The 24,495-nt window shown below is 37.5% G+C and overlaps 1 protein-coding gene and 1 long non-coding RNA gene across 4 annotated transcripts in view; both read left to right on the top strand.

Moving 5' to 3' along the window:
- LOC123873907 overlaps window positions 1-24,495 on the top strand; it is a 161,458-nt gene that overhangs the window by 70,397 nt on the left and 66,566 nt on the right. The window lies entirely within an intron of this gene.
- On the top strand, window positions 12,963-23,991 carry LOC123873919. The gene is made up of 3 exons (XR_006797803.1): window positions 12,963-13,078; window positions 14,027-14,029; window positions 23,981-23,991. It is a non-coding gene; the product is annotated as an uncharacterized LOC123873919 (long non-coding RNA).

The following is a 24,495-nucleotide window of genomic DNA, read 5'->3' on the forward strand; positions in this document are numbered from 1 at the left end:
GATGCCACAGACAGATACACAGACACACAGATACACACGTCAAACTTATAACACCCCTCTTTTTGGGTCGGGGGTTAAAAATTATCTTCATCATTCTCCATCTATCGCCGTGCCACCACTGAGCACGAGTCTCCTTTCAGAATGAGAAGGGTTTAGTCCAAAGTCCATTACGCTGGCCAAGTGCGGAGTGGCAGACTTCACACACCTTCGACAATATTTTGGAGAAATTTTAGGCATGTAGATTTTCCTTACGATGTTTTATTACACCGTTAAACCAAGGCACAAACGAGCAGCAAGCTTAAAATGCACCGGAATTTATATTAAGATACTAAAGGATGCCCGCAACCTCGTCCGCGTGGATTTAGGCTTTTAAAGATCCCGTGGGAAAAGTTTGATTTTCCGGGATAAAAAGTTAAAATAAAGCAGATGGGTCTTTAGGAATCCCGTGGGAATTCTTTGATTTTGCACGTGTAAACGTCTAATTTCATAATGCATGCATTACGAAATTAGACGTTTACATGTGCAATATTATAGTGAAATTAATGTCGTGAAACTAATTTCATGCAACTAATATCGTAATGTAAATTAGTGTTGTGAAAATAATTTCGTGCCGCTAATGTCGTAATGTGATTCGGCTAGAGGTGTTAGTTAGAGGTGCGTGCCCGGCATTGAACCCCTGGCCCCCGGAATAAAGTTAAGACCATTAGGCTATGACAGCTTCAAAATAATTTGAGGTGCTTCAAAAAACCTGCTTCAAAGTAAGGCATGGAGTGCAAAGGAACCAGCACACGAATACAGATTACAATCCGATGCGGACAGATGCTGTGGACAGCTGCACTATACGCGCTCAGCAGATTGACAGATCACCTTGCTTCTTGTTAAGGCTGATACACACTGCCGAGTGTTTAAGGTTGCATTTCATAGGCGCTTCTCCATACAAAATTATTACGCTATTATTACTTACTAGCTGATGCCCGCGACTTCGTCCGTGATAGGTTTCTTAAAAATCGCGTGGGAACTCCTTGATTTTCCGGGATAAAAAGTTGCCTATGTCAATTTCCGGAATACAAGCTACCTTGTACCAAATTCCATATAAATCCATTAAATGGATGGATCTTAAAGGATCCCGTGGGAACTGTTTGATTTTCCGGAATAAAAAGTTGTACATAATAAAAACATATGTGCTTCCCCGGGATGTAAGCTAACTCAATTTCATCATAATTGCTTAAACTGTTGGATTCTACAATTTTTTGTTCTAGATCTAAAACCAAGCCAGTCGTCGATTTATATAATAAAAGGAAAAGCTGATAGACTGACGCTTCCATCAGACTGCATCATCACTTACCACCAGGTGAGATTGCAGTCAAGGGCTAACTTGTATCTGAATAAAATAAAAACAGTAAGCCAGAGGAATTTCACATAGCACGCGGAACCCTATTAACTCGAGCTCGCACTTGGCAGGTATTTTAATTGAAGTGCACTGTTATCAGTCGTCTTATCTCCATGCACTGACGAAGCATTTTAATGGAAGATACGAAAATTACTGACTAACACGCCAACCCCACCTGTCGACGAAAAACTTGTTGTGGCCCAAAATGTTCATTAAATTATACAGTACACAGACTAAAAGACAAGAAACATAGACTGAAGACAATCTTATTATTGTTTGTATTATGAAAACTGAAATCCCGGAAAATCTAAGGTTGAAATCTATAGACTTCAACTTTGATACTTTGACTTTGCTTAGACTTAAGTTTCTGTTAAAACGAGACAGATTTATGTCAGCGATATAACAGTGTCTTAAGTCTGAGCAAAGTCAAAGTGCGCACTATAGATCTCAGTCATAGAGTTTCCACGGGATTTAAAAAAAAAACCTAAGTCCACATGGACAAATGCATTGTTGAAGAAGTCTTACATAGTATTTAAGAGAAAAGGCATTACTCATAATGGAGATATATGTACGAAAAATACCTTGTAAGTTGCACGCTATTTCACACACAACTTGGCTTCACTTTTTAGAACCCACATATTCTCAATAGTTCGCTCTATCTTTTTTTTTAGTCTTTGGAAGTGTACATTATACCTAAATTAATACAATATAAAACAACACAAAATTTTGTTGCCACCTGGTTCTCTACATTAATAAAGAACAAGTTTTTAAACGTGTTTAAATGAAGAATCAATTTAATTCTTGCAGCTTGCATTCTTGGTACCTAGTGCCATTACAAGATTTATTAGCACTAGTTGGTCCGCCCCGACTTCGCTCGAGTAAAATTTTTTTTGCTCTAGATTGCTTATATGTACATATACTATGTCACGCTATAGTTTGTCAGTCAGATAGACAGACAGACAGACATACACCCATTATAAAATGAATTTACTTATTTAATGTAAGACAACATGTGCAACTTATGATATGTAAAGACTGTACCACCTGTTCGGAAAGCAGATTCTACTGGGAAGAAAATAAAAATAAAAGAAACATACACAATAGAGAGAAACATGCAAAGGGAGAATAACTCCTGCATTAGGGTGCAAAGGCGGTCTTATCGCTTAACGATCTCTCCCAGACAAATTTTGGTGAGAGAAGTCATTGAGAAACAGGTTAGTGCAGCAAAGAAAAAGAAAGAAAAAGAATTTTAGGTCCTAATGTCTCTCTATCATAGACTCTCTATACTCTCATTTTTAACCCCCGACCCAAAAAGGGTGTTATAAGTTTTGGCATGTGTATCTGTGGCATCGTAGCTCCTAAACTAATGAACCGATTTTAGTTTAGTTTCTTTTGTTTGAAAGGTGGCTTGTTCAAGAGTGTTCTTAGCTATAATCCAAGAAAATCGGTCCAGCCGTTTGAAAATTATCAGCTCTTTTCTTGTTACTGTAACAACTTGTCGGAGTTGTTATGAATTTTTAATTTACACTTGTAGATAGAATAGACGTTAAAATCAGCATTTTCTTAAAATACTTGTACTTATTGAATTCTACCTACTTTTTTTTTCAATTTATTTTATGGCATTGCATACAAGTCATTTTAGTACAATACTGAATACGAATTGAGACCAGGAAAATGTACCCAATGACCTACAATGTACCGATAAAGTATGTAAAATATTATCGAATTGGTGTAAGTGCGATAAAAAGCCTTTCTTGGCATTCATTACCTTGTATAAAGCCCTTAATTATTTATTAACATACTAAACACAGTGAATACTTGTACAAGGCCATAATCGCATAATATTATAAAGGTGAAAGTTTGTGTGTATGTGTGTGTGTCTGTGTATGTTTGTTACTCCTTCACGCAAAAACTGCTAAACGGATTTGGCTGAAGTTTGGAATGGAGATAGATAATTATATCATGTTATTTATTATTAAAAAATATTTTATTTATTATTATTATTTTATATTTCGTTATTTCATATAAAAAATGTGTTACAAACTAACGTTTGCAATTGGATCGAAGAAAATTTAAGCAACAGAATATTACACGTATATTTCCTGGGTACGGAACCCTCGATGCGCGAGTCCGACTCGCACTTGGCCGGTTTTTTTAGAGTTCCGGAAACACTTTTTTGGCCGCCTAAAACTACCCTTAACTATTTTAGGAGATGCACAGGCGTAAACAATCACATTTTAACACCAGTTTAAGTGTACTTGTTGACACCCACTTCATCAACGTAAACATTACAGAACTTAACTGTTTACGTTAAAAAAACGTGTTTAACTGTTTACGTTACGTTTACCGACACTTGGTTGTTAGTTTGACATGTGAGTTGTCGTATTGCTAGAGTAGCAATTGTTTTATTTTATTTTTCTACTAACATATGCCCACGGCATGTTCGCGTGGACTACATAAATTTTTAACTACTATTTTACGCCCTTATTTTAATTTTTTTATAATCCTTTCTTAACGGTTATCCACGTCATAAATTTCAGCCTATTCTACCCAAGAGTTTGAGCTTAGCGTTGAAGATCAGTCAGTCAGTCATCTTTTCCTTTTATATATTTAGACAAGTTTATGTCTGAGTCCGCTCTGTATACTAGAGCCAGCTATGAAACGATATAGTTAAGATGAAAGTGGAAAACCTTGAAGGCTGCTTAATCGGTAGGTTTTCATTATGTCCCACATACTAGATTTTCCCTGGTTGGAGTATAATATACAAGTTCACCAAGTACAAAAACACAAGAACACAAGTCTTCAAAAAACGTCTCGTTACTTTAAATTCACTTGGGAAGTCCTCGGCGTAATCGCCTCGTCCTTCCGATATTACTCTGCCTGCAATTGCTTTATTTCCGGTCAGGACTGTAATGTACTATTATTAACTCCTTAGCTTAGTGGCTTACGGCCGTATTCAAAATCATTACTATGAGGTCTCACAGTCACCAATCAGATTACTGCATCACGTCAATTTACAATGATCTGATTGGTGGAACCCACACTATGCGTTCGAGCGCACAATGAGACCTCATAGTAACGTTTGTGATTACGGGTTTAAGTCTTACTAACTGACAAGTACTTGAAAGATTTGATGCTCTATGGTCTAACTCAATGGTTTTAACTATTAACTATTCTTAGATAAGGGGTTACTCACAATTAAATGGGCTGTAAGTCTATATTTAAAACTTTTGTTTAAATCTGTTCTGTCTCGAAGTTGTAGTTCTTTGATGGTTCAACTTTAGGAATAAAGAGACCTAAGTGTAAAAAATACGATTCAGGAATTTAGAAGTTATGGTGGAACAAACACTCAAACCTCAAAATGGAATAAAGTGCTCAACTTATGTCAAAGATTTTCATCTAAAAACAGCCTTTTAATCTAATTTTATTTACGACCACTTTGATACATAATCCGACACAACAGGCAAGCGGTCCGTCACACCAGCCCATCCAGTCACATCAAAAGATATCATCGCTGTCATTAAAAGATTATGTATTTTTGACAGACCCTCACAATGGAGTTGACAAAAATACTTTGAATTTGACTTGATCCGCTTTATTTATGGTAGGGCCTTTCGATTTTATTTATTATTCTTTTAAAACTCTTTACCACATCGTGATTTTAGTTTAGTTCTGTGTTTGTTTGTATGTTAATTTATTACCTTGTTAGTTATTAGTAATTATTTATTAGTAATAACAGGTATTATTAAGGCGCTGTATTTTGCACATCTAATATTTTTAATGATTGTGAAAGTATCAGTAATGACCCTTTTAGCAAATGTAGCTTAGCTAAGTACTAAACAACAAGATTACGTTCAATTTAAACATATTTTATCATAATATACCTAATTTTATTGTTGCTTAGGTAACCACAGTGCCTTAAGCTTTATTGTATATCATGAACTTCCGCAAAGACAAGTAGTTTAACATCATTTTTAACCCCCGACCCAAAAAGAGGGGTGTTATAAGTTTGACGTGTGTATCTGTGTATCTGTCTGTGGCATCGTAGCTCCTAAAGTAATTAACCGATTTTAATTTAATTTTTTTTTGTTTGAAAGGTGGTTTGATCGAGAGTGTTCTTAGCTATTATTCAAGAAAATCAGTTCAGCTGTTTGAAAGTTATCAGCTCTTTTCTAGTTACTGTAACCTTCACTTGTCGGGGGTGTTATAAATTTTTAATTTACACTTGTATTCTAATAACAACATCAATTACAAATAGGTACATTCGAATCCTCAAGTGAATCTACTACTGGTTCGGAATGCCCTATAAGACAATAAACGTGAAATCTAGATCCTAGATTGTCTAGATCCTGTATCTAGGACACAATTTGCATGAGACAGCCTCGGACGAGAACGTAAAACAATAAACACGAGTGTCCTACATGCCTAGGTGTATACCTACTTTACCACCTAGCACTGCAGACATTAGCATTTCAAAGGACACTGCTGCCTTTCATAATAGTTAACGAACTAGGTGCTTTTACTGAAACCATTTTAGGAACTTTCTAAAACTGTATTTTCTTACAATGCATGTAGTAAATAAATTTCCAAATATCTAGTCTCGGTTTGGTAGTTCTAAAGCCTCATTTTATAGTAAAAGCTTAATTTTTCGACAAGAAATTTTATCTAGAATTTAATTTTTAATTTAACTTAATACAATTGTAATACTTATTCAAAAATCCGCAAAAACATCGCCGCCATCTTGAAAAATAATTCATATAAGTAACTCATTTTTCAAGACATAGCAGCTGTACCTTAAGGCATACCGATTCAATGTTCGATACCTACTTTAGATGCTAAAATATACATATTAGAGTTTAGAAATTAAGGAATATTCTCGTTTATAAAAGCCTCATAAACTTAGCAAATAATTTACTTAAAAAATTTAAAAAAAAAACTCTATTTGCACATGTAAATTGCACTGCGTTAATGTGCGATCTTTTTTAGCCCACATATTAAAGCGCTCAAAATTCAACATTTTGATTTATTTTTATCAAGATGACATAAAGACGAATCTAATGACGTATTATTTATCAAAATCGGTTAAGCCGTTGAGTAGTTACAAGCGGACATAGAAACCGACATACATACAAACAGATCAAACAACCCTCCTTTTGGACTTCACCGCAGTCAGGTAAAAAGGCATTCAACGTGATAATAAAGAAAATTCTTATCAGTAACAATTCCTAAACACAGGTCGACCCGTAAAGGTTAAAATAACAATTAACAAAGATTAATGTAAACCACTGAAAAAGAACAAAAGACATCATTTGAATGGCGGCACATTTCTACAGGCATTAGCAAAAGTCAGTGGCCTTTGTTTACCATTGGTCATGGCGGTATTCATGGTATTCAGACAAATACAATGGTTTATGACGTTCTTTCTCCTATGGGTATTGATGTGCAGAAAATTTTTGTATGGGTATAAAGGGGAAATGTTACATTATCCTTTCTACATATCGCATAGCTGTTTACCGGGACCCCTTAGCGTGTGTTTAGGATATTTAAAAATCCAATTTTTGGCCCGATTTTTCAGTATTCTCCAGAACAGTGGTTAGACCCTTGTCAAAATATGGAATCTAACAATCTAAATATCACTACACAGATTATAAATGCGAAAGTGTGTTTATTTGTTGATTTAATGGTTTATTGGTTTGTTGTTCAATCACGTCGCAACGGATTGACGTGTTTTTTTGCATGGGTATGGTTAAAGACCTGGAGAGTGACAGGCTACTTCTTATCCTGGAAAATCAAAGCGTTCCCACGGGGTTGCAGAAGTTCTTACAACTTAGGTACTTGCACTGTACAAAAACAATCGCGCTAAAAATTACGGGAGTTAAATTTCAATGGAAAAACTTGCTGAAATTACATTAACATGCCAATGACTGCTTAGTTTTGCAAGAAAACAACGTGTCTTTCCGAAACTTGCAGAGAATAAACAATATAGCAATTTCATCGCGTTATCCGGGGACGTTCATTTTTTCAGAAGAGAAAACGATGTCTCCGGGTAACGCGATGAATTTGGCGCAAACAAAAAAGGAAATGGGGTCTTAGCAACCCGATAGCAAGCAGATACGTACAAAATGAGGTGAGCGCACCAAATGTCGGCAATAAAGAATTTCCGCCCCAACGACGCGCGACGATTAAGTAGGTACATCTTTACTAAACAGTCAGAGAAAAATCATACCTACTAATATTATAAAGCCAAAGTGTTTGTGAGTCTGTTGGTTTGTTCTTCAATACGCATCAACAGAGCAACGTGATTTTTATGGTTCCGTACCCTCAAAAGGAAAAACGGAACCCTTATAGGATCACTTTGTTGTCTATCTGTCTGTCCGTCCGCGTCCGTCCGCCGTGTCTGTCAAGTGAACCTTCCCGTTACGATGCCGCTGCTGTCAATAACTTGCTGTGTTGCACATAAAAATATTAAAATATCTTGTACGATGGTACGGAACCCTTCGTATGTGAATCCGACTCGCACTTGACCAGTTTTTTATGTAGTTAAAGAAAGGGTGATATAGATTATAGACTAATTGTCATTCCGGAAATACAAAGAGTTCCTACGGAATTTTTAGCAAACCTAAATTCACGTGGACAAAGTATCGGGCATCATCAAGTTCATAATATAACTATGGCTGAGAAAAAGATCAGTAGTAGATGAAATTGCCGAAAAAAAAAGAGACGGGGGTCTAAGTAACCCGATATGTACAGAATGTTGGTCATAAAGCATTTCCGCCCGATCAGCACCAATATCGCTCCGACACAGCCGCGAGCCAGCTGAGCGGGGTTGATACGACCCCGTAAGTTGTTTAGGCGTAATAACTATGTAACGATGGTTCTCGTTTCAAAGAATGACTTTCGTATATTGTTTACTAGCGACTTGCCCCGGCTTCACGCAATGTAGATACTAAATTGGTTATTTTGTTTTACTTCAAAAGAATAAGACAGTATTTTCGATGAAAGCTTTCTTTGAACTAGATTTCTTCCGAAATCTTGAACAACTATCGTCATGTTTCAACAAGTAAAAAAATTAGTAAACAAGTAAATAAATGTTTCAAAAATTAAAATAACATCCCCGACAAGTGAAGATAACTAGAAAAGAGCTGATAACTTTCAAACGGCTGAACCGATTTTTTTTTGGATTATAGTTAAGAACACTTTCGATCAAGTCACCTTTCAAACAAAAAAAAAACTTAATTAATATCGGTTCATTAGTTTAGGAGCTACGATGCCACAGACAGATAGACAGATACACACGTCATAACACTTTTTGGGTTGGGGGTTAACAAATTAACACGAAACAATATTAAATTATATATGTATAATTGTATACGTATACAGTATACACCTTCCTCTTGAATCATTCTATCTAGTGATAAAAACCACATCAAAATCTGTTACGTAGAAGATCTATCTAAGACAGATGTACAGAAGGACACTCGACGGGAAGGGGCTTTGTTTTATACTGTGTAGAGATACCTATATGTATTCAGGTCTAATAAACTAGACTTAATATACAGACCTTCGCATTAGCAAAGTAAAATAACATTGTATTAACACACAGACTAATTAACATAACAAAATATATTAATCCGGTGGCCGTGAATTATAAAATAGCATGCTATAAAGATAACAGAATTTAATATTAGCATAATCTTGCAAAATTGTAAGTATGATTTTAGATTCTCGAATATCGCCTTCACATCGCTCGCAAAGTTCGTAGGAAGTCGGAACTACAAATTAATAGTCTGGGAAGTTCTGACAGTTACATGGCAGAATTTGACTCAGTTCCGTAATAGTTCATAGGAATATTCCACTAGGGTTGTTCTAGGATTATTAATAGGTATTTATGTACAAAACTCCTCAGCTAGACCAAAGTCTTCGCACAGTGTTGCCAGTAGGTACGACATATTATGGATCCGAGACATGGTCCCTAACTATAGTCATATGAAAGCTTAGAGTCGGAGAGAGCTCCGTAGGAGAACCAAAGTAACTGACATTGCGCATTGGATTGCTAAGCTGAAACTGGGTAGGGCACATAGATCAAATTGATGGACATTGGGGTCCCAAGGTGCTAAAATGACGACCTCGCGCCGTTAAGATATTCCACTAGGTGGACAGATGACATCAAAAGAGTCAGAGCAGTGCAAGATCGTGTGGAAGTTCCTATTAGAGACCTTTTTTTTAACCCCCGACCCTAAAAAGGAGTGTTATAAGTTTGACGTGTGTATCTGTGTATCTGTCTGTGGCATCGTAGCTCCTAAACTAATGAACCGATTTTAATTAAGTTTTTTTTTTAAAGGTGGCTTGATCGAGAGTGTTCTTAGCTATAATCCAAGAAAATCAGGTCAGCCGTTTGAAAGTTATCAGCTCTTTTCTAGTTACTGTAACCTTCAATTGTCGGGGGTGTTATAAATTTTTAATTTACACTTGTTTATCGTGAGGAAAATCTGTGATGGATACCACCGGCCACGGGGAAGCACAGTGGTGTCGGATTCCTACCGACTAAAAACATCACGAAGTTCCATCCCACCGCTGACGACGGAGCACAAGGGACCGATAACACCTCGTTACTCCGCCAGCGGATGTCCGCCGCAGCAGACCCACCATTGGGATACTACGTGCTCCCAAACACCGTTATAGGCATGCCGGAACCACAACCCAAGGATCACACTGTGAACGACGGACCACCCCGTGTCCATCATCCACAGGTCCTCCCGAGGGCTAAGGTTAGCGGGAAGGGCAATTCGCTTTCCACGTTCCCCATCCTCAACATCTCCCTCGCCCGTCACCAAACTGGACAGGCGAGGTCCTTACAAGAGACCTATTCGATCTGTGGACGTTTATCGGTATAAGAATGTGAGATTTTTAGTTACTTCCTACGTTAGGTTACTACGTAGCTAAAAATCTACTACGGGCTCGCGCTGTCGGTCTCCTACCACGATACCATTTCTATCACTGTATTTCAAATTCTGTGGTCACGGCTGTCTTGCAAATGCATTTGTCTTGTTCGGGAATTAGTAGACTACAGAACAGACCGTCTCGACAATGAAACTTTCTAGACTAGAACTTTGCTTTGCTAAAGTGATACTTGAATGCGCTGGAATGATCTGAGTTAGAGGAATTATGGTAATCTATTTAATCACGATTTAGTTCGGTAAGACTTTGTAAGGAAATAATAGTCTCCGATTTTGTAAAAGTAATCTTATATCTTTCTGAGTATCCATTCCATTGACTGTCTTGGACTGTAGTAATAAAATGATATGATGTTTTGGTATAGCGGTATTGGATTAGAAATAAGAATTCATTATTAAAGAAAATAATTCAAAAAAATCTGATTTTTCGCAAATTTTTAACATAACTAATTATTATAATCACGCTTTGTACGTAAAACGATTAATGACGTCACAAGGCGTAAACGACAACGCACAGCTCAAACTACTGGTCGGATCGGACGTTTTGCCAATGCAGATAGTTACTATGACGTAGATATCCGCTAAGAAAGGATTTTGAAAAATTCAACCTCTAAGCCCTAATTCGCACGAGCGTTAAAAAAGCGTTACGTTAAAACCCAGCGTTTCGCTAAAAATACAAAGTGCGCGTTAAAAAAGCGTTGACGTGTGAACAGATACTTGGGAATGCATTTGTTCTATTTGAACGCTTTTTTAACGGACGTTAAAAAAGCTCTCGTGCGAATGTGGTCTAAGGGTGTAAAATTGATTTGAAATTTGTGTAATCCACGCGAATGAAGTCTCGGTACCTATTATGCTAGTCAGATAAAATTGTCAACGGTCTAGACTTAACCGGGAATCGAGTTTCAAGTATTAACTGAATTCAATATTTCTAATAGTCCCTTACCGACATAATAAAATGATCGTCAAAGGAATTTTAAGAGGACTGATGTATCCGATCTCTCAATCCAATACGTTGAATATATAATCGATCTTAAATTAAGGGTGTTTAGGTTCAATATCGCTCGTTAATGCACAATATTGACTAACGAGTGTTATTCGCAGATAGTTTTGTTCTGTCTAAATCGAGGCTGAGAGAAGCTGGCTGTTCCTTAGTTTCTAGGGTTGTCAACAATCGAAGCTTCATTAGTTTTTATTCGTTACCCGACTGCGGCAAGCCCAAAAGGAGGGTTATTTGTTTGACCTATATGTCTGTTCCTGTGACTGCTCGAACTACTGAACGGCTCTACCGATTCTGATAAATGATACGTCATTAAATTCGTCTTGATGGCGCGGGTGTCACTGGGTACATAAAATTGCCAAGAATTCAAAATGGCGGATTTTATGCATTTTAATGTGCGGGCTGAAAAAGATGCAGTACAAAGCGCAGTCAAAGGTTTTGAAAAAACTTTTTATATTAATTGTTTTCTCACTACATCACTACATCCATATTCATACTTATACTTACCTATCTACCTATAATAAATGCGAAAGTGTGTACCTGTCTGTCTGTCTGCTTGCTAACTTTTAACTTTATCTGTTTAACCGATTTTGATTAAATTTGGCACAGCGATAGCTTGCATTCCGAGGAAGGACACCTTTTGGTCCCGGAAAATCAAAAAATTCCCATTGGATTTAAAACAAAACTATTTACCAGCAAATTAAAAATTGTAAATACCACATTATATGCAGATGACTTGCAGTTGTATTACTCATATAACCAGAGGAGTTTGTTGAGTAAGCGACTTTATTTTATAATATGTAGAGATATGATATTCAAGTTAGTGTTGTTGGTAGCCCTATTTATTAAGCACTTGAGTCAATGTTTCCTTGTCTAGAAATAGACGTGTATGGCAGAATGGGCCTGTAAGCTCGTGTGGTTTAGCTAGGTCTACTGACGTGCCAAATACGAACTTAAACCACATCTAACTTGCCAAGTAACTTCATATCCATACCCAGACCATACAGACTCGGATATAAACTTATTTATCCCGGGATACCAAAGAGTTCCCACAGGATTTTTAATGGCATCTCTAAGTAGTGAAATACATAATTACTTTTGATTTTGAAAAGCATAGAACTTCTTGCGTCATTACTAGTAAAGATAGATAAAAATAGCTTAGGAGTAAAAACCGTTACAAAGTCATTATATTGGAATAGCAAAACTAAGTGATGTCGGGTCGTTAAAGTTATTGTCGCCTTCAGAGGGGAGAATGGTGTTATTTTTAAATCCTATGGGGGTTTGGAAACCTTGAGGCGAGCTGTGACGAATGTCTTTCATTATGCATTTCGATATTTTTTTGCTTACATTTTCTGTTTCTGTTTTATGGCCTTTAGAACATTCTTTAAGTAAAATTTCTGGAAGGATCTGTTTAAAATAACTTTTTCTTAAGACTAGTTAGACTAACTAGACGTTGCAAATAAATTGAAAAAATCGATTATAACATAATATCGATTTATACAAAGTAAAAAATAATTTTTGTTTCTACACGTGTACGTACTCCTATGTTGAAGTCGGACGAGCTTCACACCTTGATTTCTAGTTTGTTTTGTTATTTGTTATACGAGACAAAGTCACGAGGTTTGAGAGCTCTAATAAATTTAAAACTGTCAAACTGTATCTATCCTTTTCATATTAGGTACATTAGTAAGAAGAGCATACGAATACTCCAAAATTCAGTTGCCAACCGAATCAGTAGTTACGTCTAGTAACTACTGTGATTAGGAAAGTCCTTTTTTTAAAGTCAGTTGGAAAAAAAAAAACTTGAATATTTTCTCTGTTATGAAAGTCGCTAACGGTCGCGTAGATCGGTTAGTGGAGATACATATCTGCATGAACTGTACTAAGAACGGAGGCACGACATTTTTAAACAACGATATTTCACAAGAGGGATTCCAAAAGCTCAGCTCTAAAATGTTGCGACACCGGTATTACACTGTCGATAGCAAAAATGCTGTTTGTGGCCCAAGTGAGAGATCAAGAATGCAAGCAAATTCATAGTTTCATTGAAACTGAAATTTTTACATCATTGACACGAAATTATTTATTATTTAGCCCTCATTCATACGAGAGTCCGTTAAAAAAGCGTTTAAATAGAACAAATGCCTATCCTAGTATCTGTTCACACGTCAACACTTTTTTATCGTACACTCTTGTATTTCTAGAACAGCGCCGGGTTTTAACGCAACGCTTTTTAACGCTCGTGAGAATTAGGGCTTAGTTTTATAAAATTGTCATTTTAGATCAATTGAGATTTAAATATTGATGGACATTATTAGACATTGATAAATTGGTAGAGATGTTTGTATAAATACTTTGGTTGGTGTCTCTGAATTTGGTCTTTTAAATTATGTGAAACTATGTGTAATATTTTGTTTAAGGCTCTTATGCGTATTACTGTCAAAAAAATTGTATGTCTGAGTTTTCTGATTGGATGTGTTGCTTCAACTCTTATCGTAAACACCTTGTCATCCCATATTTAAACTAATAAACTATTTCATTTCATTTCATTTCATTAGCTGATATAGAGACGGAAACTCTGTTCACGTCTCATTCACGCCGCGTCGCGAGCACATTCCCTCCAAAAAAGGACCCCAGATGAGTTCGAAACTAGTCGAGCTTACTTCGACTAACCAGTGAGTACAGCCAGTATCAGCTAGCTATATATCTAAAGTCAAAATCGCTTCCGCTTGTAACTTATCCCTCGTTCGTAGCAACTGGAGCGTTTAGCGGCGCGTACGCACCGACAAAATAATTGGTCCGCGTGGTGTTTGATCTCGCCGCGCACGCGCAGATTGAATTACCACATTTTTTACACGATTACCACAAAGCTAAAAGGAAGGCTTATGGTTTTAGCAGTCTATGTATAGTTCGCGACAGGTCGACATGGCAATCGGGTTAGGACACCCCGCACAGCCCCTGCGCCTGTCCCGGTGCGGGATAGCGCGGGCGCTAAGCGGGTGTGCGCGGCGTCCCTCCTGTCGCGAACTATATTTTGTACTAGATGATGCCCGCGACTTCGTCCGCGTAGATTTTGTTTTTTGAAATCCCGTGGGAACTCTTTGATTTTCCGGGATAAAAAGTAGACTATGTGCTAATCCTGGATATTATCTATCTCCATTCCAAATTTCAGCCAAATCCGACCAGTAGTTTTTTCGTGAAGGAGTAACAAACATACACACACACATACACACACACACACACACATACAAACTTTCGCCTTTATAATATTAGTGTGACAAGGCATCATGCCAGAACGATGTCTTGTAGAAAGAAGTTCACTTTTTTGGATATAACATCCGTCAGATCGATTTTTTCGTATAAAATGTAGCCTTTGTCACCCTGACCATAATAACGAATCGATTGACACCTCATTCATCAAAATCGGCTCATGAGTTTAGGCGCTACGGGGGGAACACGCACAAATACAAATCTACATACATACAAACATAGAGTACTAAAATCATAATCCTTCCTTTTGGCTTTGGTGTCGTGTCGGGTAAAAATCACGTCGATCCGTTGCTTCATTGCGTGATTGGACGACAAACCAACAACCAAACATGCAGTCGTATTCATAATATAGGTATGTGTAGCGATGTCGCTAAATAAATCAGTATGATATACCACTAATAATATATTAATAGTAGTCTATCAAACTGATTTATTATAAGATTCATGTCCAGCAATTAATAAACCAATAAATTTTAGTAGGTATCATAGATACAACACGAAAAATCACGTTTTACATGCTACATCATAAAATGCATGTTTAAAATAGATAACAAAAGATAATAATAGTTAATAATTTCTCATTTGACACCCTCGCGTGCAGCGTTACGTGTATATGCAGGCTTTATTAAGCTAGAAACACACTTGCACTTTTTTCTTTGGTACAAAAACAATCAAAGTCAAAGTCATTTATTCAAATAGGGTACTATTGTACACTTTCTGATTGTCAAGCAATGACGTAGTGGTGATAATTAGTTACTTAAAACTAAAGCTACGAGGGTTCCAAACGCGCCCAAGTCTGAGAAGAGCCAACAATAAACTCAGCCGGGTATTCATTTTTCAATACTGTCAATTACATATTATGTATTAAAACTATAACTTATATCTATCAAACAAAATTAATTCATCTATCAACGCACAGCTCAAACTACTGGAGTGATCGGGCTGAAATTTGGCATAGAAAGAGCCTATTATGACGAAGACAGCCGCTAAGGAAGGATTTTTGAAAGCCCCCCCCCCCCTTAAAATTAAAATTAGCTTAAAATGGGGGTTTTAAATTTGTGTAGCCGCGGAGATAAGCTAGTATGCATAGACAACTCAACGGAAGTATGTATCTACCTTTGCAGGAATGCAGGCGTAGAGCCTCGCTATTGACTTTCGTTTTTAATATCGATATGAATTGCGTTTTGGACTAAAACGCGACCTGTCAGGACTTCCCCTAGTATTGTAGCGGAAAGTAAAGGGAAGTCGACATATTATGTTTACTAGAAGATGCCCATGACTTTGTCCGCGTGAATCAATGAAATTGCACGGTTTTGAAAATTGCGTAGGAACTCTTTGATTTCCTGGGATAAAAGTAGCCTTTGTCAGTCTACGGGATGCCAGCTTCCTCTTTTCATAAAATTGTTTAAAAGGATGGAAAATGGATTTTCCGGGACAAAAGGTAGCCTATGTCCATTCCCGGGACGTAATCTACTAATCCATCAAAATCTTTGAAACAGATGATGTTTTAGCCTTTTTACCTGTGGTAAATATAGTAGACTAGCGACCCGCCCCGGCTTCACACGGGTGGACATTTCTATTTTCCGGGATAAAATATAGCCTATATACGGATTCGGAAGAATCCCTCTAAGTAATGGTAAAAGAAATTTTGAAATCGGTCCAGTAGTTTTTGAGCCTATTCAATACAAACATACAAAAATACAAAGGTTTCCTCTTTATAATATTAGTAAAGATATACCTTTTGCTTTTCATTTTAATAGAGTTTAAGAATGAGCCAAAGAAAAAAGACATCTTCTGTTGATTAAGTAGGTATCTAGTTACCTACTTTTTACAATAATTATTATAATTTATTATTGTTACTTATTAGAAGCAGGGATACCGCCATTTATTTCAGGTCGTAATAAAAAAAGCACCCTTTTTATATCCGACCGTCCCACACCTCAATTTACATCTGCACTCTATTTAAAAAAAAAGTTTTCTACATCCGGTAGCTGTCAGTGAGAAATGGCGGGAAAGCCTCGATTGACGTTTGGGTAACGATTCGACGAGGTTACCACCGAAATTCATCAAGGGGCAAATAGCTGTGATAAAGTGTAGAACGAGAAAAATATAGACTGCGATATATCAATTTTCAATTCTAGAAGAAAAAAAACCATGTCCAGAAAGTGTGTCTGTCTGTCTGTCTTCCTGCTAACTTTTCACGGCCCAGCAGTTGTACCGATTTTGACAGGTACAGAATTAGCTTATATCCCGGTGACGGACAAGGGCTATTTTTATCCCAGAGTTCCCACGAGATTGTTAAGGGCTCATCCACTTAACCGAGGTACAGAGGTAGCTTGTGTCCCGGAAAAACATAGGCAACTTTTTAGCCCGGCAAAGTAAAGAGAAAACCGGAAACCTAATTCCACGCGGACGAAGTTGCGAGCATCACCTAGTTTAACTATATTTTTTTATAAAATATTTTTCTGGTTTTTCTTCTGAAGCATGACATTGTGATTCCATTATTCAAAAAAAAATCAGCTGATTTATTCGAAAATGATACCAAACTTGGATCAAGATCAGTCCCAGGACTGATGAAGGTATTCACTGCAACCAGTTGTCTATGAGTTTTCAGTCTATGGTTTTGGCCGAATTTCGTCGGAGGGGGGCTAAGAAAAATTGCTTGTCACCGCAGGAGTGCCGCCACGGAGCGGCGCTCGGATAATTTATTCCTTTTTAAAAGCTGTTACGTGGCGCCGTCGCTTACCTGTCAAATGTAAATGAAAGAACTTTATCATATTCCTTTTTAAGCTGCTTTTCCACCAGAGGTGTGCTATGCTATGTTTGTGAATGCACTAATCATTTTTAAGGTTCGGTACCTCAAAAGGAAAAAGGAACCCTTATAGGATCGGAACCGTTGTCTGTCTGTCGTGCCTGTCAAGATAACCTATAGGGTACTTCCCGTTGAGCTAGAATTATGAAATTTGGCAGGTAGGTAGGTTTATAGCAGATGTAAAAGAAAAATCCGCAAACTGTGGTCCGAAAAAAAATTCAAAAATCTCAAAGGTGTGTGAAGTCTGTTAATCCCTACTGGACCAGCGAATCAGACTACGGCCCAAACCCTTCTCATTCTGAGAGGAGACCCGTGCTCAGTAGTGAGCCATCGATGTGTTGATCATGATGATGACTATAATTCACGTTTAGTTTTTCATAAATACTTATTTTTCTGTTGTTTGTTTCAGGTAATTTGGCGTTCAGGAAATGGTGAAACAAAACCTTGAATTGTTAGGTTTTTATGCACTTTTGTTATTTTATATTAGTCCTTGTCTCATCCGGAACGAATAAAAGGAAGCGTTACAATTCTGTCAGAATTTTGCATAAATTCTTTATCTATAATAATCCATACTTTATATTATAAATGTGAAAGAGTGCCTGTCTGTCTGTCTGCTAGCTTTTCGGGGCACAACAGTTTAACCGATTTTGTTGAAAAGTACAGACTTAGTTTATATCCCGGGGAAGGACATAGGCTACTTTTTATCCCGGAAAATCAAAGAGCTCCCACAGGATTCTTAAATACCCATCCATTTAACCGATTGATATAAAATTTGGTACAATTATACCGTCGGTCTGTCTGTCAGCGGGCTGCATTCTATTGCTATGACAACAAATAATAAAAATTTCAAAATGGCCGCCATAAATATTAAGAGACAAGTGTTATTTCTTGTTCGATGGTACGGAACCTTTCGTGTGCGAGTCCGACTCGCATTTGACCTTCTTTTATTTATATATTTTTTGTGAATATTTTTAACAATACCTTTTATATTATTATTTAACGGGCGCGGTGCGTTTTTCATTTTTATTAATCAATATTTTTTCTTTATTTTTTGGAGCAAACTGAAAACCAGCGCTGAGCATTGCTATCAATGCTCGGCCATGCTGAGTTGGCGGCCTATTGTTAATTGTTACTTTTTTATTTTATAGATATAATTAATTACACATGTTTATGTAACTAGCAATAAGAAAACAATAAAGCCTATTTATTATTATTATATATTATTATTATATTGTGAGTGTTCTCATAAAATATAAGAGACAACAGCGTAAGTTTGTAGAGAGCACCACGGCACAGACTATTTCCTCAGTAAGCCAACTAATAAGTTTCCTGAACTTTCGCTACACCTGTGAAAACTTCCTCCATATTGAAATAGTCTTCTACCGTCCTATTTTTCAAAATCGGTTAACTGCAAAAAGTAATTTTTCAGCTATTGCCATAAAAACGTGCGAATTTAAAAAAAATATACTTATTTCCAAAAAAGAATGCCAAGGTGTCTAGTTAGTTTTATTCAAAGCGCGAATCAAAAATCTTGAAAACGCATTGGCAACTTACTTTGGTGCTGCCAAAGTTCATGGGCGGCGCTAATCTTCTATCAGGTAACTCGCCTGTTCGTTTGCTCGCTATTTCATCATCATCATCATCACGTTCATTTCATCGCCAGCTCACTACTGACAACGGGTCTCCTTATAGAATGAGAAGGTTTTAGGCCACTGTCCGCCACGCTGCCTGGTCTAGTGCAGATTGGAAGGCTTCACATCTTCACATACACCTTTGTGAATAGGCTGAACTGTCAGGCATGTAGGTTTCCTCGCGATGCTTTCCTTCACCATTCGCTATTCATATTTTCACTAGCTGATGCCCGCGACTTCGTTCGCGTGGATGTAGGTTTTTAAAAATCCCGTGGGAACTCTTTAATTTTCCGGAATAAAAAGTAGCCTATGTGCTAATCCAGGGTATAATCTATCTCCATTCTAAATTTTAGCCCAATCCGTTCAGTAGTTTTTGCGTGAAGGAGTAACAAACATACACACACACATACACACAAACTTTCCCCTTTATAATATTAGTGTGAAGTGTGATTAGTGTGATAAAAGGGAGCCTATGTGCTAATCCAAGGTATGATCTATCTCCATTCTTCAGCCCAATCCGTTCAGTAGTTTTTGCGTGAAGGAGTAACTAACCTACACACACACACATACACACATACTTTCCCCTTTATAATATTAGTGTGATTAGTGTGATAGTGTAATAAAGTGTGATATTAAAAAAAAACTTTTTTCAGTTAACCGCTTTTTAGAGACGGCAGTTTTACCAAATAAAATTAGCATAATCTCTACAAAGGGGCGCTGCGCATAAACTTTGAGATGGTTTCTACTTTGAAGAAAATCGTCGCGATTAATTCCGCACCCCTCAACTCCGGGGAAGGGAGAGATACTAAATTAATATCTAATTTGAAGGGTTGAGCAACCCCAATTTTCATTAAGTGGGAACAAGGCGGAAAAAGACGGTCTCCATCTCCGTCACAGTGATTGTTCTATGTCTATATTTGTACAGCAGTTACGGCGGGTTTATAAGATATTATCCATTCATCATCATCATCACCGTCATCATCACTCAAGACCGAGCACGGGTCTCCTCTGAGTGTGAGAAGAGTTAGGCCAACACCTTTGAAAACATTATGGAGAACTCTCAGGCATGCAGGTTTCCTTACGATGTTTTGCTTCACCGATAAAGCGAGTGTTATTTAATTTCATAAAACGTCCATAACTCCGAAAAGTTAGAGATGCGTGCCCGGTGCACAGAAACACTAATATAGAAACATATATTATGTATTATGAATGTGAAAGTTTGTATATTTTTTGCATGGATAATGGATATAGTTAAAAACCTGAAGAGGGACATAGGCTACCTTTCATCCCGGAAAATCAAAGAGTTCCCACGTTATAAAACCTAAGCGGACGAAGTCATGGGCCGCTAATTTTCTAACAATCCTGCAATAAACAAAGTTGTGTGAAATCTGCCAATCAGCGCTTGACCATCGTGGTGGATTATTTCCAAAACTTTTCTTATACGGAGGAGGACTCGTTCTCAGTAGTGGGCCGACTATGGGTTGAAATGATAAATAATGATGATGGTTATAAATGTAGAGAATTTCAAATAGCTCAATATGAAATTATGAAAATGTAAGTAGGTACACTGCTACAAAACCAAATATTTATTTAGGATTTAATTAAAATGAAATCAAATATTAGGCAAGAATCTTTGTAGGAAAAGTAATCTGAACGCATGAATAAATATGAAACCAACTCTACTGTATGTTTGTTTGATGTCACCCACAGAAACCTAAATAAGGTAATAGAAATGGCATGTAAAAAAGCTGGTCATTATTTCTTTAAAAGTAGTTTTTTTTTTTTTTCAAAAACAGTGTAAGAAATTGGATAGTAATTTTAAAATACCTCGTGAAATAAATATTTAACGAGGTATCACTCGAGGGGGTTTCCTGACCCTCACTTTTCATGTTCTGGATGTAAGAAACTAGGCAGGCACCTTGAAAAAAAAATTTTTAATCGAAATTTTGATTATGCGTCTGTATATGGATTCGGTATCCATGATTTCACGTTATCTCTAACCTAATATTTGACACATGTCGATTCAGGATCAAAACTGAGAGTTTCCTCATTCACTTCGAGTTTACTCTGCCACTAGGCTATCACCAATTAACACTTCTATGCCTATTCTGAATTCTATGGTGTCGCCGCATTGGCCCCGGGTCGTTGGTCCCCACGCTTCAGCACGCTGGCCCGCGTGTCCCCAAACAGGTGTGCTCGAATTTTCAAGTTTAATGCGCTGGACGTTTTATTTCCAACTGGAACCTTGCTTGGGACAAGTGATAAGCGGCAAGCGATATCTGAATCACACTAATATTATAAAGGCGAATGTTTTTTGTGTATGTATGTGTGTATGTTCGTTGCTCTTTCACGCAAAAACTGCTAGACGGATTTAGCTGAAATTTAAAATGGAGATAGATTATACCCTGGATTAACATATAGGCTACATTTTATCCCGGAAAATAAAAAAGTTCTCGCGGGATTTTACTATAACCTATATCCACGGGAACAACGTCGTGGGCAACAGCTAATTTTGTATATTCCTTCCAACTTTTATGGTCGTCGTCGTTATGAACCGATATAGACATCCACAGCTGGACAAAGGTCTCTTGTAGGGGCTTGCATATGCCACGGTCGTGAGCCGCCTGAATTCAGCAGCTCCCTGCGACTCGTTTGAGGTCGTCTGTCCATCTGGGAGTCAGCCAACGCTGCGCTATCCGGTGCGATACCAGCACTTTGGGACCCCAACGATTTTATCGGTTCTTCGAACTTTGTGCATTGAACTTCGCCCAAGTTAGCTACCAATTTTGCTTATTTTTCAGATCATAGATGTAGGCAGTATAAAGATCTTTTTGCAAGATTGAATTTCGGTTAACAACAGTCATGTTAGTTTTCAAGCGAAAATCTCAATCAAGCCAGGCAGAAATTATGGTTGCGTATCAAAAAAAAATCTTGTTTCCCTTGGACCACACTTAAGAGGGAGAGGTTTTTGTGAGGGCCATCCCCCTCACAAAGCCCGGCGATCCCCGATGCCTCGTTACATCGTGATCGGTACATTAGCGACACTCCCGACGCCATGGAGATTTTCCTTTTTTCTCCTTTTTTTCCTTTTCTTTCGTGGTCATTTAGAAACAATTAGATGAAAATGGGTTAAGGAGATAATGCTATATCTTTCATTATTCGTTAAGTATGATGGATTTTTATAGAGTGGGAGAGGATGACCAAAGAAAAGGTGGATGGATTGCGTGAAAGAGGATATGCGTATAAAAGGTGTGGATGATACTTTGACGGATGATAGAAGAGAGTGGAAGAAGCAGACACGTTGTGCCGACCCCACGTAGCGTTGGGATATGGTCAGAAAGAAGAAAATAATGAATGACTTTAGACACAATGTTTATATCAATTTTTAGGGTTCCGTACCTCAACAGAAAAAAATACGGAAAAATAAGGAACCCATAGGGTCACTTTGTTGCCCGTCTGTCCGTCTATCTGTCTGTATATCGTATCTGTCAAGAAAACCTATACGTAGACCTCCCTCCCTCTAGGTCAACCTAACTTTCCCGTTGACCTAGAATAGTATTCTTTACACTACTGAGTAGGTACTTACATCTTATTATGAGTTAGTTCAACCTTAATGTATGTGTATTTGCCTATCGGGTATTGAACCTCATATCGGAAAAATGTTTGCCCTTCGATTTGAACAAACACATACTATTGAACCAAGTCGCGATACGCCGGATTATATTTCCAAATATTAGGTAAGTATATAGATATTGACATATACTCAAGGGAATGAATATATTATATGCATACGTATTACTGATATATCGACGCTCAGCATTATTGGGGTTACGAACTTGAAATTTTGACAGTAGATTCATGGTAGGTAGGTATTCCTTCCTTTATACTTCTACTATAACTGTCCTTCTTATAGGTTCCTAACAAAAGTCCGTAATTTTTGACTTCAATCGGAGGCTTCGGCCGTGGCTAGTTACCACCGTACCGGCAAAGCCATGCCGCCAAGCGATTTAGCATTCCTGTACGACGCCGTGTACGAACCAACGGAGTATGGGTTGGAGTATGGGTTTAATGAAAACTGCCATACCCCTTCCAGGTTAGCCCGTTTCCATCTTCGGATTTCACTTACCACCTGGTGAGATTGCATTCAAAAGCTAACTTGCATCTGAATAAACGAAATTTTTAAAAATACCTATACGAAAATATCTAAAGTGCTTAATTTCCATACAGCTTATGAGTAATTAAATCAAAATAAACATTTGCATTTGAAACGAGATTATCGTGTCTGGTTTAGTAACAAATTATATTTATATGTTTGTTTACGAAGCGATCAAATGAAATTATTGGGTCATATGTTGCCTAATTTAGCTGCCCAATATCGCTTTAATGTGCCACTTTAAAGCTGATATAATTAATTTATTTACTACACACTCATGAAAGAAACTCGATTTTATGACCACTTATATCACAAATCTTTAATTTTTTGAATTCTGCTGGTAGTGCGTGTCTCAATTGGTAATTTTACGCCTAATTGAGCTTTGATCCACAAGACAGAGAAATCTGTATGGTATAGCGTGCAGCCTGCAATAATGTGCCGCCCGCCCTTTCGCTACTAAACATGCAGGAAAACCAAAAGCATTCATGGAGTCGAGACTCGGGATACTCAGATATCTTTTGGACCCCATTATTTTGACCTAATCTTACGTATTATACACACACGTACATTTCACTAAATTATGTTCAATCAGTGTTTTGCCATTTCACTAGGTTTGTCTAGTGAAATGAGGTACCTACCTAATTCACCTTGCAGATTGCTTCAATCTTCTTCTTTCAGCCCTTATCCCATGCTACGTGGGGTCGGCACAACATGTCTTCCTCTTCCACTCTCTTCTGTCATCCATCAACTTATCATCTACTATTGATTATAAGTTATCTTTTACTTTATTTACAACTTATCATCTACTATAGTGCAGATTGCTTCTATGCTTTGTCAACATAAGGCAGGAGTCACAAAACAAAAATCAATAATACCTAGCTGGGAGGGCAGGCCATAAGTCTGGTTTAAATCCTCCCACGCAGCAGTAAATCAAGTTAACGCTATATTGGCGCGAACGTGCGCTTCCGCCCGCAGACCATTTCTCCTGCGGCGATATCGACGACCGGACTTAGCTCACTGATATTGACTGTCTGTAAAAATGGTCACCGGACTTATGGGTAACTTGTGTGAGCTTATTTCTGTCGTATTGAAATTGTGGTCATAGTCATAGTCACAGTCATTTATTCTTGACTAGCCGATGCCCGCGACTTCGCCCGCGTGGATTTAGATTTTTTGAAATCCCGTAGGAACTCTTTGATTTTCCGGGATAAAAAGTAGCCTACGTGCTAATCCAGGATATTATCTATCTCCATTCCAAATTTCAGCCAAATCCGTCCTGAAGGAGTAA

The sequence above is a fragment of the Maniola jurtina genome, chromosome 17 (assembly GCF_905333055.1).
Source record: "Maniola jurtina chromosome 17, ilManJurt1.1, whole genome shotgun sequence".
Lineage (NCBI taxonomy): Eukaryota > Metazoa > Arthropoda > Insecta > Lepidoptera > Nymphalidae > Maniola > Maniola jurtina.